The sequence below is a fragment of the Myotis nattereri genome, assembly GCF_964212035.1.
Source record: "Myotis nattereri genome assembly, chromosome: 15".
Classification (NCBI taxonomy): domain Eukaryota; kingdom Metazoa; phylum Chordata; class Mammalia; order Chiroptera; family Vespertilionidae; genus Myotis; species Myotis nattereri.
This window is the reverse complement of record NC_138090.1, coordinates 53,768,198-53,784,608: the sequence shown is the minus strand read 5'-3', so window position 1 is coordinate 53,784,608 and position 16,411 is coordinate 53,768,198.

Here is a 16,411-nt window from a genome sequence, read left to right as displayed (position 1 = left end):
AATGGCTGGCGCCCAGGCTGCTCCCTACCCTCAGCAGTCGGTCCGTGGGTACCGTCTTTCCACGCGTTTCCCTTTTTTTCCTTTAGCGACATTGCTGCCCCTTAGGGGCCACTGACGTCTCTAGGTGGGTTCTCTGCTTCCGGGCCTTGGAGCGTCTTCTCCACCAGGACCGCCAGGTCCTCCCCTGGGTCCTAGGATTCCGAAGACCCCGTCCAAGGGCCCAAGACACCCTTTTTGACCCCATCCTGTGGCGACCTCTATCCCCGAGTTTCGGCTCCTCAGGTTTGTTTCCCCGGGTGTCGCCTGACACCGGAAGGGAAGTGTTGGCTCTGCAAAGGTTCCTACCGCTGGTGGGTGTGTGTGTGTCCACGCGCGCACAAGATTTGAAGAAAAGGTTGGGAAGGGGCCCTAGCCCCTTTGGCTCAGTGGATACAGCGTCGGCCTGTGGACTCAAGTGTCCCGGGTTCGATTCCGGTCAAGGGCATGCACTTTGGTTGCAGGCACATCCCCCGTAGAGGAGGTGTGCAGGAGGCAGCTGATCTATGTGTCTCTCTCATTGCTGTTTCTAACTCTATCCCTGTCCCTTCCTCTCTGTAAAAAGTCAGTAAAATATATATATTTTTTTTAAAGGGGGGGGTGGGTGGGAAAACTCACTTGTCTCTGCTGTTTACTGCCCCTAAAACCTCCTGTGGCCGTGAGGAGCAGACCCAGTCTTTTCCACATGGTGAGGTCAGTCCTGTGGATGGTGGCGGCGCAGGAAAGGGGGTGTGTTGGTAAATGGCATACTTTCATCTGTCCATTCGCTGCTAAACTCTCTTGTTGCCCGAGGCAGAAGCCCAGAAGAGGAGGAAGAGGAAAGGGTTCAGTAGTGGCTGTTTCTCAGGTAAAGTCATATTCTCAGTGGGTTGTGTCCGCCCTTCCTGCAATGCCCTTTGACTTGTTGATATTCTCTGACCGAGTTGTCCCGCCTGACATTTGTTTGTTCACACTCAACCCGGGCCTTCCCTCAGTCCCTCATCTTAAATTCTGGATCATGTCACCATGATCCAGTGACATCAATTTTTTATCAACCCGGATAAAAGAACATGCCGATAGGCCAGCTGGTGTTGCTCCGCAGTTGAGCATGGAAGCAGGAACCAAGAGGTTACATGGTTGGGTCTGGGCTTGGTTCCCGGTAGGAGGCGTGCAGAATGTTTCTCTCTTTCTCTTTCTAAAAATCAATTAAAAATTTATTTGTGAGCCCTGATTGGTTTGGCTCAGTGGATAGAGTGTCAGCCTGGGTATTGAAGGGTCCCGGGTTCGATTCCAGTCAAGGGCATGTACCTTCGTTGTGGGCACATCCCCAGTAGGGGGTGTGCAGGAGGCAGCTAATCCATGTTTCTCTCTCATCGGTATTTCTGTCTCTCTCCCTTCCTCTCTGTAAAAAAATCAATAAAATATATTTTTAAAATATATATATTTGAAAAGAATATGCACATAAAAGTCACATAATAATACGCACAAATATTTGGTAAGTTCTGGTGAAGAGACCAATAAGCAAAAATATTTCTGTGTTGATAATACATTTGAAGCTAAATGAGCAAATCATGCCATTATCAATTTTACAATAGGAAGTCAGCAGAAATGTCTGACAGTGGGAGGTTCTTTGGATCATTTTTATCACATCCACTTTTTTGGAGGTTACATTATTACCCTGTGGATTAGGTTCTTTGAGACAGAGAAATCTTTATGTTTGTTGCAGTTTGGGTTTATTGCAAGGCATTTTTTTATGTTCTATTCCTTTAAGTATCTGTGTTAATATGCTCTTCAGTCTAAAAAGGTGAAGCCTCTAACATTCTTTTATGTGAAGAAAGTTTGGCTTCTGCTAGATCCCTTTGCTTGCTTCCATATGAATTCTAGTTTTGTTTCGTTTTTTAATGCAAAAAGATTTATTTGTCCACACACCAGTGAAGGAAGGCAGTCTTCTGTCAAATGGAGATTAAGATTCTTAAGTGGCTGATTTTGGGACCTACTCCAATGGGAAGACTTGCTTTGCTGCCTTCGGGCGTTAGGTCTGTTTACCTAATACTACAGCAGGCTTTTTCAATGGGGCTTCCTCCTCCTGGGCCTGATTTTCTAACTCCTTATGATATACTAGCTGGTTTTGCAGGTACTTTGTGTTACTCTTTGTTCATCAGGCACTTTCCCATGAAGCATAAGACATATTCATTTTTGGCAGAAGCTATGTTCTTCAGGTCTAGCAAGAGCTAGCTAGCTTATTCTCCAACTCCAGGACAGACTGTAGAGCTTGTGTGCCAATTCCCCAGTTATCTGTTTCTTAGTCACTGGAAGGCAGTTATTACTCTCACATCCTGTATCTCAAGAATTGCTTTCCATGTTCCCTCTTCACCTCAGCTTGGTCTTCAAAGAATGCAGCAAAACAAGGTTCTCCTAGGCCTTCAATGTAATAACAGGCCATAGATAAATGAGCATCACTGATGTGCAGCTCGTAAGATGCCACGTGATTAATAGCAACCCTACAGTCTTCAGAGAGTGGGTGCTTGGCTGCCATCTCAGCTTTGGAGAATACCAAGCATAAACAGTGTTCTAATTTTTGATGTTTTTATTTCTGCCAAATTGCCCTTGTAGAGTGAGAGTGAGAGAGAGAGAGAGAGAGAGAGAGAGAGAGAGAGTGTGTGTGTGTGTGTGTGTGTGTGTGTGTGTGTGTTTTGTTAATCCTCACCCTGCGGAGGTTTTTCCATTGATTTTTAGGTAGAATAAAAGAAAGGAAGGTGGAGAGGAGGGAGAAACATCAATGTGAGAGAGACACATCAATTGGTTGTCCCTTGCACCAGTCTGGGGATCAAGAACCTGCAACTCAGGCACTGTGCTCTTGATGGAGAATTGAACCCAAGACTCTCTGGCCAATGCGCTAACCATTGAGACACAGGTTAGAGCTGACTTGATAATATTTTAAAATATATTTTTATTGATTTCAGAGAGGAAGGGAGAGGGAGAAAGAAACATTAATGATGAGAGAGACTCATCAATTGGCTGCCTCCTGCATGTCCCCTATTGGGGATCGAGCCCGCAACCCGGGTATGTTCCCTGACAGGTAATAAAACCCTGACCTCCTATGAACTCAACCACTGAGCCACAACGGTCAGGCTAAATCACATATTTTTATGTAGTCAAGTTTACTTGCTGCAGTTTTCCCATTTTCTTCCTGAGCTATTTTGTTACCGTCATTATTCTATGGTATTTGATGGATCATGTCTCTGCTTGGGCATTTGTGGAAATGAAATAATGCTTTTTTAAAAAAAAAAATATTTGAATCCTGGTCAGGTGGCTGAACTGGTTGGAGCATCATCTCATACACTGAAAAGTTGCTGCTTTGATTCATGGTCAGGGCATATATGTAGGTTTTGGATGTGATCCCTGTTTGGGGCCTCTAAGAGAGACAACTCATCAGTGTTTTTTCTCACATCAATGTTTTTTTCTCTCTCTCCCTAAAATCAATAAGCAGATCCTTGGGTGGGGACTAAAAACAAGTATTTGACATTTCAGTATTTAGCAGGTTGAACGTAGAGATCTTTCTCTTGTTTTCCGATAGGTAGCACTGAGGCACATGTTTTTATTTTATCTTGCTTATACTGCTGAGACTTCTGTTGGGTGCTGTTGCCTTGGCTGTGGAAAATGCCCTGTATTCCCTAGGGTGGTGGGAATGCCCACTGTTTCCAGGTCACCTGTGTCTAATCGTACCACCTTCGTGGGGGAATGTTGTGGCCCCGCAAGATCCCAGTGCTGCCTCCTGCCACCAGACGCTGCCACTAGTGCTGTTCTCCCTGAGGTGTCCCAGGTGGCTCTACTGGGTTCTGCTGTCATGGGCTGTGTCAGGGAGAGGCTGGTTCTGCATTTACGGACTGGTTCTTTTCCCAGTGATGGCAGCTGGTGGACCTTAGCTGCTACACCTCTTTATCTCTGCACCGTCACTGGATTTAGCCACCGTGTGCACCTGCCGAACAGAAATATTTTTGCTCCACTGGTCCTCAGGGCGGCTAAGAGTGTACGCTGTTATTCCACACACTTCCCCTGCTGCAGCGTGTGCAGGCTCCTCTGGGAGCTCTAGGATTGTGAGGGGAGGTGCTCCATGTCCTACTTTTGTTCTCTGCTTGGTAATGCTGGCTGCTAGACCACAGCTGCCACACATTTGTGTACCATTTCTGCTCCTATCTCTGGTTTCAGCTGCAGTTACACTCAGGCAGGGATATTTCTTTTAACTTTTTGCTCTTTAGGGATGCAAGTGTGTGCCGGATGCCTTGACCCCTCTTCTAAGGGCCATGATGGCTCTATTTGAAGCACCTCTCTCCTTTGCTTATCACTGTTGTTTTAGAAACATCCACCTTCGTATGTTTTGATTTGAGGGTTTCTCAGGTGGTCACTTGTCCTTAACCATGAGAACTTGTATCTGGGCGCTCTCTTGTGCTTACCTCTATGTCTATCTTTCTTTCTGTACTATAATTTTAGGAGAACACTAGCTTTGGAATATGTTTTAAAATCAGGAAACATGCTGCCTCCAACCTTATACATTCTTTTCATGATTGTTTTGGATTTCTGATGTTCTGTAACATTTTATGTTAATTTTAGAAAAAAACTTTTTCTATTTCTCCCAGAAGTGTCATTGGGGATTTTGCTAGGGATTGCTTGGAATGTGTGGATCGCCTTGGGTAGTATTGACAGCTTTTTTTTTTTTTTTTTTATTGACAGCTTATAATACTAAGTATTTCAACCCAGGACCATGGGATGTGTTTTTAGTTTTTTAAGTTAACTTCTTAAGTGTCTTATAGTCCTTGACTTTGTTACTGTCAACATATTCTTAATTTTTCAGATTATTTATTGTTACTGTGTAGAATGAGAAGTAATTTTTGTGTTGATTTTGTATCTTGCATTTTGCTCTATTTCTTTGAATTCTGTATATAATAATTTTTTAAAAATCTATTTTTATTTATTTCAGAGAGAAAGGGAGAGGGAGAGAGAAAAACATAAACGATGAGAGAATCATTGATCAGCTGCCTCCTGCACGCCCCCTACTTGGGATTGAGTCTACAACCTGGGCATGCGCCCTTGACTGGAATCAAACCCAGGACCCTTTAGTCCACAAGCCGATGCTCTGTCCACTGGTTAGGGCTATAATCACTTTTTAAAAATATTTTTTTATTGATTTCAGAAAAATGTGGAGGGGAAGATAGAAACATTGATGATTAGAAAGAATCACTGATGGGCTGCCTCCTGAACGCCCGACTCTGGGGATGCCCACAACCTGGGCATGTGCCCTTGACTGGAATTGAACCCAGGAACCTTCAGTCCACAGACTGACACTCTATCCACTGAGCCAAACCGCCTAGGGCTATACTAACTTTTTTTTTTAATCCTCATCTGAAGACATGCTTTCATTATTTTTCATCTTTATTGTTGAAAGTATTACATTTCAACATTTTGTTAAAATTATTATGTATGTCCCCTTTTATCTCCCACTGACCCCTTTGAGCTTCTGGGGTGTTTTTTATTTTGTTGAAATTGGGGTATTGAGCTTTCTTACTACTGTGTGGCTATTTTTTTAAAAATATATTTTACTGATTTTTTACAGAGAGGAAGGGAGAGGTATAGAGAGTTAGAAACATCGATGAGAGAGAACCATCAATCAGCTGCCTCCTGCACACTCCTCACTAGGGATGTGCCCGCAACCAAGGTACATGCCCTTGACCGGAATCGAACCTGGGACCCTTGAGTCCGCAGGCCGACGCTCTATCTGCTGAGCCGAACCAGTTAAGGTTATTTTTAATTCTTTCATGTGTTCTGCCTGCATTTGGGAGCCCTGAGATTGCACATCCATGTTATTGTATATTGTTATAGTAATTGTTATAGCTTTCTGTTGAATTCACACTTTTATCATTATATAATATCCTTTTTGTGTTGTGACACTTCTTTAAAAAATATGTTTTTATTGGTATTAGAGAGAGAGGAAGGGAGAAGGGTAGAGAGATAGAAATACTCACGAGAGCCCTGGCTGGTTTTGCTCAGTGGCTAGAGCATCGGCCTGGGGACTGAGGGGTCCCAGGTTCGATTCTGGTCAAGGGCACATGCCTGGGTTGTGGGCTCGATCCCCAGTAGGGGGGGCATGCAGGAAGCGGCTGATTGATGACTCTGTCATCATTGATGTTTCCATCTCTCTCCCTCTCTGCAATCAATAAAGATTATATATATATATATATATATATATATATATATATATATATATATATATATATAATATCGATGAGAGAGAAACATCAAGCCTGCAACTCAGGCATGTGCTCCAACCAGGAGTCAATCCGGTGACCCCTTGGTTCATAGGTCAAAACTCAGTCACTGACCCACACTGGCCAGGCTGTGGTGACAGTTTTTAAACCGTACTGTGTATTTGTCTGGTACTAGTATGGCCAGCCATACCCTTGAATCAATTGAGACGTTTTTCTGCATTGTGAAAGTTTCAGCTGTTTACACTTAAATTACTGAAATGGATGGATTACTACAACCATTTCAGATTTTCTCTACATTTTGAAGCTTTTTTTTTGTTTTACCTTTCTTATTTTGTTCTATTGTGTTTCTTAGATTTGGGGGTGGAGGGGATTATAAAATGATCTGATTTATTTTTTTAATCTTTGTTTTTGTGTGTGTTTTCTATAGATATTGTGGTTGCCATCAGGGTAACTTAAGACATTGTAAAATTATAACAATATAGAATTCTTGGTCAGTAATTAATATATCTCTATTATTTAATATTGGTTGGGTTTTTTTTCCGGCTCTAATATTTTATTACTATAAAAGCAAAACCCACATTCCCCACCCTCTTCTCAGAGGTCATACAACCTCCCTGATGGCAGTGGTAGTCTGGGTCAGTCGAGGCCACTGCCTGGGGTAATTGGAGGAATCCTGCCAACACGGCAGACGCAGAAAACACCTGATCTTTCCCTAAACTCCCGCCCTCCCGATATTTCCGGTTCGGACCCAGATCATCTTCCGGAACACTAGCTCGTGCCAGACTCCGCCCTTCCACGAATCTTTAGAGTCCACTGGCTGTTTCTTTGAGGAAGCGGAGCATTTCCTGACGTTGATTGGTTTCTGCCATTGTTGACGGGTTAGTTACAAACAAGGCGTGCCTGGTCTCCCTGGTAACGCCGTGCCGGTAGCCCTGATTGGTCCGTGTCATAATCCCATCTTCCATCCCAATAGCGAGTGGTAGAGTCCCCTGCGGGGCGCGGCGGTGGTAGGTGTTGCCATTCGGGATTCCCGAGTTGACGTGGCTTAAATTTGGGAGGGGGCAGCTGGAGCCGCAGGCGGCAGCCTCTTTCAGGTGAGTGGGGGACGCTCCTCAACTCCTCCTCTCCGGGAGTCTCTTAACGGTAACCCAGCCCCGCCGCAGGCCCGCAGAGCTGCCAAAGCAGCCACACGCTGGTCCCCTCCCCGCCCGTCCTCCCTGATTCAGTCTGAGATCCGGCCCTTCACTCGCCTCCCGCCACCTACCAGGCCTAGCTCTCGTCGCCCAGCGCGGCCTTGGGCACGTACGCGCGACGCGGTCGGTCCCCTCCCCAGAATGGTTCTCCGCATTTGGGTCAGTCCTTCCTAGTGCCTCGCTCTCTGAGCCGCCCGCCTCGGCCGGCCTGGGTACCCAGCTGCTGACGTTAGAGAGAACCTGCTCTGCTCAGGCCCTAAACAATCTTAGTGTCCGGAAGGGGAGGCAGGACCCAAATAAATCAAAGGTCTTGAGGGCGGAGATCGCAAAAATGTTGGAGAGAGAAGCGCAAACAAGGGTCTTTGGGAATGATCCTGCTAAGGAGTTATTGGAGAGATTAGGAGAGAGGGATGATTCGTGCAATCCCAGCAACACTAAAATCCCAGAAATCAGAGGTGGGCTGGCTGTTAGAGGAAAGGGTTCCCTGAAGAGAGTCCCGGAGGAAAAAGAAATTGATTTGGTGTGGAGGATGTTTATTCTGCATAGCGCGAGTGGTGTGTAGGCGTGTGAAGGGGAGGATGAGCCTCTTCAATATTGTTTTTAAGTTGACTTTTAGTAAAATATAAGGAGGAGGGCAGAGGGAATACAACGGGGGTTGAAGTTGTCCCAGAGGCTCCTTAAACTATCTTCATATTTTTGGATTTGTTTTTCTTTTTGTTCTGATTGGATGTTTTATCCTCCCCCATATTTCAAATCGTTTTGATTCTCAGAACCCTCTACTGTTGAATCCCTATAAATTATTCTTTATTTCAGTTAGTGTATGCTTAGTTTCTGACTGGTCCTTTTTGATGTTTTTGACATTCTCACTAAGATCTTTGAAAGTCCCACTAATTCCCTTGAAGCACTCATGAAGATACTCGAGTAACCTTATAACCATGGTTTTGAACTCTGTATTGAGTAGTTTGCTTTTTTCCATTTGTTTCACTTGTGACATATTTGTCTCCCACATTTTGGCTGCTTCCCTGTATTAGTTTCTATGTATTAGATAAAGCTGCTGTGTCTCCTGGAGTTGGTAGAGTGGCCGTATATTATATAGTATATGTCCTGTAGGGCCTAGTGGCTCAGTCTCCCCAGTCACCTGAGCTGGGCACCTTAGGTATGCCCCTGTGTGGGCTGTGTGCAGTCTGGTAGTTGAGCCTTGATTGCTGTTGGTGTCACTGGGAGGAACTGGCCTCCAGGCCAGTTGGCTGTGAGGACCAGCTGTGACTACTGTGGGACAGCTGTGCAGGAAGAAGCTACTGCAAACACCTTGGGTGGGGCTGCAAATTGTATGGGGCGGGGTTTCAGGGATCACCAAGGTGGAGAAAACAGTTTGAACCAGGTTGATGGAAACTCAGAAATGGCTGCCAGTCAGCCCTTTGATAGGGGAGGTCCCAGCACAGGAATAATGATCCTTGTGAGCACCCCTATCTGGGAGAAAGCCGCCTTGAATTCCTGCCCAATGCCAGACACTCCAGTTCCTCCCCATATGTTCTCGTAGGGGTGGAGTCCGAGTATGTTTGTGCACTGGCCCTTTAACAGGGACACCTGGGTTCCCGGCAGCGTCACTCCCCTCTGGTTTTTACAGCCCTAAGTTAGGGGATTTCTTTACAGCTCTGAGACCCTGGGTTTGGGGCTCTGGTGTGGGCGGGGACCCCCTTGCTCTTCACCCGCAGCCTCCACCAGGACAATCTCCCTCCCAATTAAAAAACAGCACAGGTAGGGGTGGGCAAACTTTTTGACTCGAGGGCCACAATGGGTTCTTAAACTGGACCGGAGGGCCGGAACAAAAGCATGGATGGAGTGTTTGTGTGAACTAATATAAATTCAAAGTGAACATCATTACATAAAATGGTACGGTCTTTTTTTTCAATAGTTTTATTCATTTCAAACGCGGGCCGTAGTTTGCCCACGGCTGTTAGACCATCCCGTTCTGCACCTCTTGCGCTCTTACCAGTCTCAATGTGCTTTCTTCTTTACTTCTCAAGTTTTATAGGACTCCCAGCCAGCCAGCTTTCAGGTGGTTCTGAATGATTGTTCTGTATTTTAGTTGTAATTTTGATGTGGTTCTGGGAGGCATCGAATACCCACGTTTACCTATGCCGCCATGTTGGTCCTCCAGAACCTCTGTGCTAGAGGTTCTAAAGCCTGTCAGACCGGGTCTGCGGATGTGTATGCTGTGTTTTTGTGTGTCATTTTCCACTTTAAGATGTTTTCTCTTTAGAGCAGTGGTTCTCAACCTTCCTAATGCCGCAACCCTTTAATACAGTTCTCCTCAAGTTGTGGTGACCCCCAACTGTAAAATTATTTTCAATGCTACTTCATAACTGTAATTTTGCTACTGTTAAGAATCGAAATGTAAATATCTGATATGCAGGATGTATTTTCATTGTTACAAATTGAACATAATTAAAGCATAGTGATTAAACACAAAAACAATATGTAATTATATATGTTTTCCGATGGTCTTAGGCAACCCCTGTGAAAGGGTCGCTCAACCCCTCCAAGGGGCCGCGACCCACAGGTTGAGAACCGCTGCTTTAGAGGCTATGAAGTTTTCCTTTACCTCACACCTATCTTCAATACTGTAATCTCTTTGTGGTTTGAACAGTCAGCTTTTTTCAGCTGCTGCCACAATGCAGTGACAATGTACGCCCTTACTTTAGTGCTCTGTGTCAACATAAAAAAGAAACTAGTCCCTCAGGCAGCTGCAAAAATGCCAGATCATTGGACATAGTACACTCATCTATTTATCTTCAAACTGGGAGTTTTCTCACAATATTTCCATGGTGTGTCAGGGAGAGTTTGCATTTATTGGAGGCAAATATAAGCATCTTATCTATCTTCTTTGAATTGATTCTTGTCTTTCCTGGGACTGCTGTGGTTTAATTAAACTTCATGAAATGCTGTTGGGTCAGTAACTGTCACTAAGTTCACTTCTCCCTTGAGGAGCAAAGTTTTGATGCTTCCTATTCTGCCATGTTGCTTAAGTCCTATAATTAGTATTAATTTTGTACATTAGAATTTAAAGTATATTCACCTGAGTGTAGTGTGTGATAATTCATTTGGTATCTTTAAATTATGTCTCCTGAAGACGCCCAAGACTTACTTCTAAAGCCAACCATAAAAGAATCATTCCAGCCCTGACCGGTTTGGCTCAATGGATAGGTTCGATTCTGGTCAAGGGCATGTATCTTGGTTGCAGGCACATCCCCAGTAGGGGGTGTGCAGTGGGCAGCTGATCAGTGTTTCTCTCTCATCGATGTTTTTAACTCTCTATTCCTCTCCCTTCCTCTCTGTAAAAAAATCAATAAAAAATATATTTTAAAAAATCAATAAAATGTTTTTAAAAAAGAAATCAAGGGTCCTCTGTCTGCCCCATCATAGCCAGATAAATCTATTCTGGGGCTGTGTACAGTTCTACCTCATGCTGGTCTCTCCCCACACTGAACAGTTTAGAGATCAGAATATTGGTTGCTTGCTGCTCCCATCTCTCTAGTGCTGGTGTTATAAATGTTCAAAACTTAAAAATATGTAAATGGGAGCAAAGACCGGTTTTAGTGCCTTTTCATCTTTCTCATTAAAACCTGTGCTTTAAGAATCATCTTGTCCAGCAGTTTGTTTTCCATTCCTGTAGATCCAGGAGTGGGTCAAGGTCCAAAACAGTAAATATACATTATTAAATGGGTTGCAACAAATTAATTGACATGTCCATACCCTTATGATCTACTCTCAGCAAATCTAAAGTGTACGATCCATTATTATCTATATAATCATACAATAAATTGGAATTCCACAACTAAGTCATTCTGCATAACTGAAACATGCTGACATTTGACCATCATCTCCGCATTACCCCCAGTCCGAGGCAACTACCACTGTCCCCTTTGCTTTTATGAGATTGACTTTTTTAGATTCTACCATTAAATGAAATCATAAAACATTTGTCTTTATGTCTTGGTTTATTTTAATTAACATAATATTCTCTAGATTCATCGTTTTACGATATGATTATCTCTTTTTCCAAGGCTACGTTTTGTGTATGTGTGTATGCGATACAAGTATACTTTAACTCAAGTCACCAGGGAAACTGTAGTGATGCACCAATTCATCCTTTTGTTTTCTACAATATTTGAAAGTTTTCAAATAACAATGAATATCAGTAAGACTCCGCTAGAAAAAGTTGTATTTCTGCTATTCTTGCACAAAATCTGTAGGCTGTAAATCTATCCTACAAAAAATAAAACCCTTAATTTCTAAATAAAGGAATAACGAAGTTTTAAAATATGAGCTATAAAATAAACGTTTCAAATTAAAGTATACCTTGAGTAACAGACATGTTGAGGAAAAGCAGATGAAAAACAAATACTTTTTGTTTGAGGTAAATTTAAACTGAAGGACCAAACATTTTCCTAAATAATGGGTGCCTAATAATTCTGTAACAGTCTTACCAAGGGAGTGCACTGGAGCATGATGGGTCAGCACTTCTGAACATAAAAGGACAAATTTGAAAAAGGTGAAAACATAAGACACAGTCCCAGGCAGCTTTGGACTGAACAAGACAAAAGTATAAAATGACAGTGATAAAGAAAGCAGGTTAAGTGGTGAACACTATTATATGATGTATTATAGAATTGTACACCTAAAACCTATGTAATTTTATTAACCAATGTCATCCCAATTAATTCAGTAAAGAAGAATTACAAGTGTAGGATTCCATGTTCTATTCTAATTTCAATTTGGAAAGTCCCAGAAATAAAACTTTTTTTGTTGTTGCTATTAATCCTCACCCAAATATATTTTCTCCATTGGTTTCTAGAGAGTGAAAGGGAGGGAGGGAGGGAGGGAAATACTGATGTGAGATGAGGGACACATCTATTGGTTGCCTCCCACATGTACACCAACAGGACCTAACCTGTAACCCAGGTAAGTGTCCTTGACTGGGAATTGAACCTGCCACCTTTTAGTGGTGCCCAGACAGGCACTCTTAACTACTGAGTCACTCCAGGTAGGGCAAACTTACATAGGAAATGGTGAAATAAAAATAATTAAAACCTGGAATTTAAAAAATCAATAATGGGGACTACCTAACCAGTGGTTGAGCATCAATCTATAAACTAGGTCACTTTGGTTACCGGTCAGGGTATATATGCTTGGGTTGCCTGCTCGGTCCTCAGTGTGGGGCCTACAAGAAGCCACCAATCAATGATTCTTTCATCACTGATGTTTCTATCTCTACCTCTCCTACTCCCTTCCTCTCTAAAATCTACACTAATAAGAGAGAAAAATGGTAATTGGCGTACGACGCTACCCTTTTCATTGGCTAATCAGGGCTATATGCAAGTTAACTGCCAACTAAGATTGGCAGTTAACTGCCAACAAGATGGCGGCTAATTTGCATATGTAGGCACAATGCAGGGAGGCGAAAGGGAAAGCAGGAAGAAGCCCCCTGCCACTGACAGTGATCTGAAACCCAGGGGGGAGCTAAGAGCTGGGGGGCAGGGCAAAGGCAGCCGCCTTTGCCCTGCCCCCCAGCCATGATCGGAGAATCAGGTGCCTTTGCCGCCCTGGCCAGTGATAGCAGGAAGTAGGGGTGGAGCCAGCGATAGGAGCTGGGCACGGTCGAAGCTGGCAGTCCCAGGAGCTAGGGGTCCCTTGCCTGGGCCTAAAGTGAAGCCCACGATCGCGGCGCCCCCCGCTGCCACTGCAGGTCCCCGCTGCCTGGGCCGGACGCCTAGGCCAGAGGCGTTAGGCCTGGGCAGGGGCGGAGCCTGCAACCGCGGGGAGCTGGGGGTCCCCTGCCCAGGCCTGACACCTCTGCCGGAGGCCTCAGGCCTGGTCAAGGGGCCGATCCGGTGATTGGTGATCGGAGGGTGATGAGGGTCAACTCCTCTGGCTGAGGCATCAGGCCTGGGTGGGGGGCGGAGCCGGGGATTGGTGGGATATGATGGTCCCCTTGCCCAGGCCTGAAGCCTGGGTCAGAGGCGTCAGGCTTGGGCGGGGGGTGGAGCCAGTGATCGGGGGGGAGAAGGGGGTCCCCTGTCCAAGCCTGACACCTCTGGCAGAGGCGTCAGGCCTGGGCAAGGGGCCGATCAGGCGATCGGAGGGTGATGGGGGTCAACGCCTGAGGGCTCCCAGTATGTGAGAGGGGGCAGGCTGGGCTGAGGGACACTCTCCCCCCCCCCCCCAGTGCACGAATTTTGTGCACCGGGCTCCTAGTCAATAATCAAGAAGAATCAAAAAACATGAATAGGCAACAGCGACCAAAAATTTTCCAGCAAACAAAAGCCCTGGTCCAGACAGCTTTACAGGGGAGTTCTACCAAGCATTCAAACAACAACTAAAACCTATCCTCCTCAGACTATTCTAAAAAAGAGGAAGGCACACTTCCAAGCTCTTTCTATGAAGCCAGCATTACCCTAATCCCAAAACCAGGTAAAGACACCACAAAAAAACTACAGACCAATATCCTTGATGAACATAGATGCTCTAATTCTCAACAAAATTCTAGCAAATTGGATTCAGCAATACATTAGAAAGATCATACACCATGACCACAAGTGGGATTTATTCCAGGGAAGCAAGGATGGTACATTATCTGCAAATCAGTAAAGGTGATATATCACATAAACAGATAAAAATCACATATCAATTGATGCAGAAAAAAAGGTTGGGCAAAAGATACAGAAATCTTAATGCCCAGGAAGGTTGTACAGACACAGATGGAGAGGGATACTTGGTTGTCAGTGTGGTCCTGGGTGTGAAAATGTTTCAAGTACAAATAAAGGATGAGCCATAATGAACACAGGGACAGAGTGGGGGAGGGAGATGAATGAAGCTAGGAGGACAGTGCGTCAGCTGGGACACAGGCCATAGTCAGGGATTGTAGGGTAATGGCTTCAGGGTTATGGGGAAGCTGTGGACAGCTGGTGAGTGCATTTAAGGGTGTTTGGACATAAAGAACACAAGAAATGGCTGAAGTCACTGGAATGGGGGGGGGGGGGGCGAACAACAGGTAAAGGGGAAAAGGAGGATGTGGTTGATGGAGGTTCTGGGGGTGATAGGAGGTCAGGTGGGCTGGGCGGGCTCTGGAGTCAGGACAACAGGAGTTCCTTAAGATCAGATGTCTAAGGCACAGGATGTTGAGTCTGCACCACCGGCATTGACTCACCTCTAACAGATAAACATGGCTGAGACCAGAGTTCAGGGAGCCGAGAACATAGTCTGACTAGTGTTCTGTTCCTTCCAGGGTTTTTCACAGCCTCTCCCATTTCTGCCTTGTTTTGCCCACACCTTCAGAAATGCAGATGACAGAGCAGACTAGACATGAGGGACTGGCCACTCAGAATCACTGTAATACAGACACATCAGGCGCCATCAGTCCCTCCTCCAGGCCCCACTGATATCCTGATTCTGGTTTAAACTTCAGCCTGAACATGGAGGGCACAGAGCTCAGAGGCCCCAGAATTCGGTCCCTCTGCCTAAATGGGCTAGAAACCCAAACAGAGCGTCATAAGTTCCGTTTCTGTAGAAAAGGACTCATACCAAGAAATTGCCCTGTCGTGGCCCCATTTGCTGATCCTCCCTTCTCAACTCCGAACAGTTACTGGGGTTCCTTTACCTGTGTGTCCTGAGCTGACAGTCTCAACTTCCTGATGATCAGACTCAAGACTCTAAAGGACTTAAGGAATTTTGCGTGATTTTCTGTCTTTCTGTTTAAAACCTGTACTTTCAGGGCAACACACAACACCCTGGTAGTTCACTGGTAGTGAAAATTCCCTAAGATCCACTAATCCACCCCTTTTCTTTGTCTCTTAATTTCCTCTACATTTGGTTGTCATCACATCTAACATTTTTGTTGTTGATAATCCTCACCCAGATATTTCCCACTGACTTTTTTTTTTTTTTAGAAAGAGTGGAAGGGAGGGGAGAGACAAACATTAGTGTGAGAAAGATACATTGATTGGTTGCCTCCCGTACATGCCCTGACCAGGGCCGGGGATTGAGCTTGCAACCGAGGTACATGCCCTAGGCCAGAATTGAACCCAGGACCCTTCAGTCCACAAGCCAATGCTCAAACACTTGAGCCAACTGGCTAGGGCCCAACATTATTTTTATGATTAGTGATAATGAAAGAAGAAACAAAGAGAATCTATGCTTTCAGGAAAGCAAGCCCAGCACCTAAATTCTCATGTGAACTGGGGGCGACATAGTAATCAATTTCCTGGGTATTCTGAAGACTACAATGCCCAGGACACAGTGCAGCCGCACACAGCTGGCAGCACATAGTAGATGCTCAATAAATATTGCTTTCATGAAGGAACACCCTACCAAGACCAGTCCAAATCATGCAGACCCTCACCAGCCACAGGGAGACCTATGACTCATCAGAAATGCTAGGGAAGATCCTAGCAGCAGAAGACCCTTAGAGCAGCGGTTCTCAACCTGTGGGTCACGACCCCTTTGGGGGTCGAACGACCCTTTCTAGGGGTCGCCTAAGACCATCGGAAAACACATATATAATTACATATTTTTGTGATCACTATGCTTTAATTATGTTCAATTTGTAACAATGAAATTGGGGGTAACTGTATTAAAGGGTCGCAGCATTAGGAAGGTTGCGAAGCACTGCCTTAGAGGATAGAGGAGCTAGATCAGAGTGGAGCAGGAAGGATCTCTCTGTGACAAGAGATATTAACCTGGGCTTCTCAAAATCTTTCCCATTCAGGAAGAGCTTCCCACACCACATTTCAAGGTCTGGCTTCCTCAACTTCAGGACCTATATAATCTGCATCACCTGCTCCATTCATTCCCACATACCTGGGTAGATGTCTCCTGTCCTTTCACATTCCAGGGTTCTTTTCTTTCCTCCAAAAAGGTGAGTAGGTTCAATTAGAGACA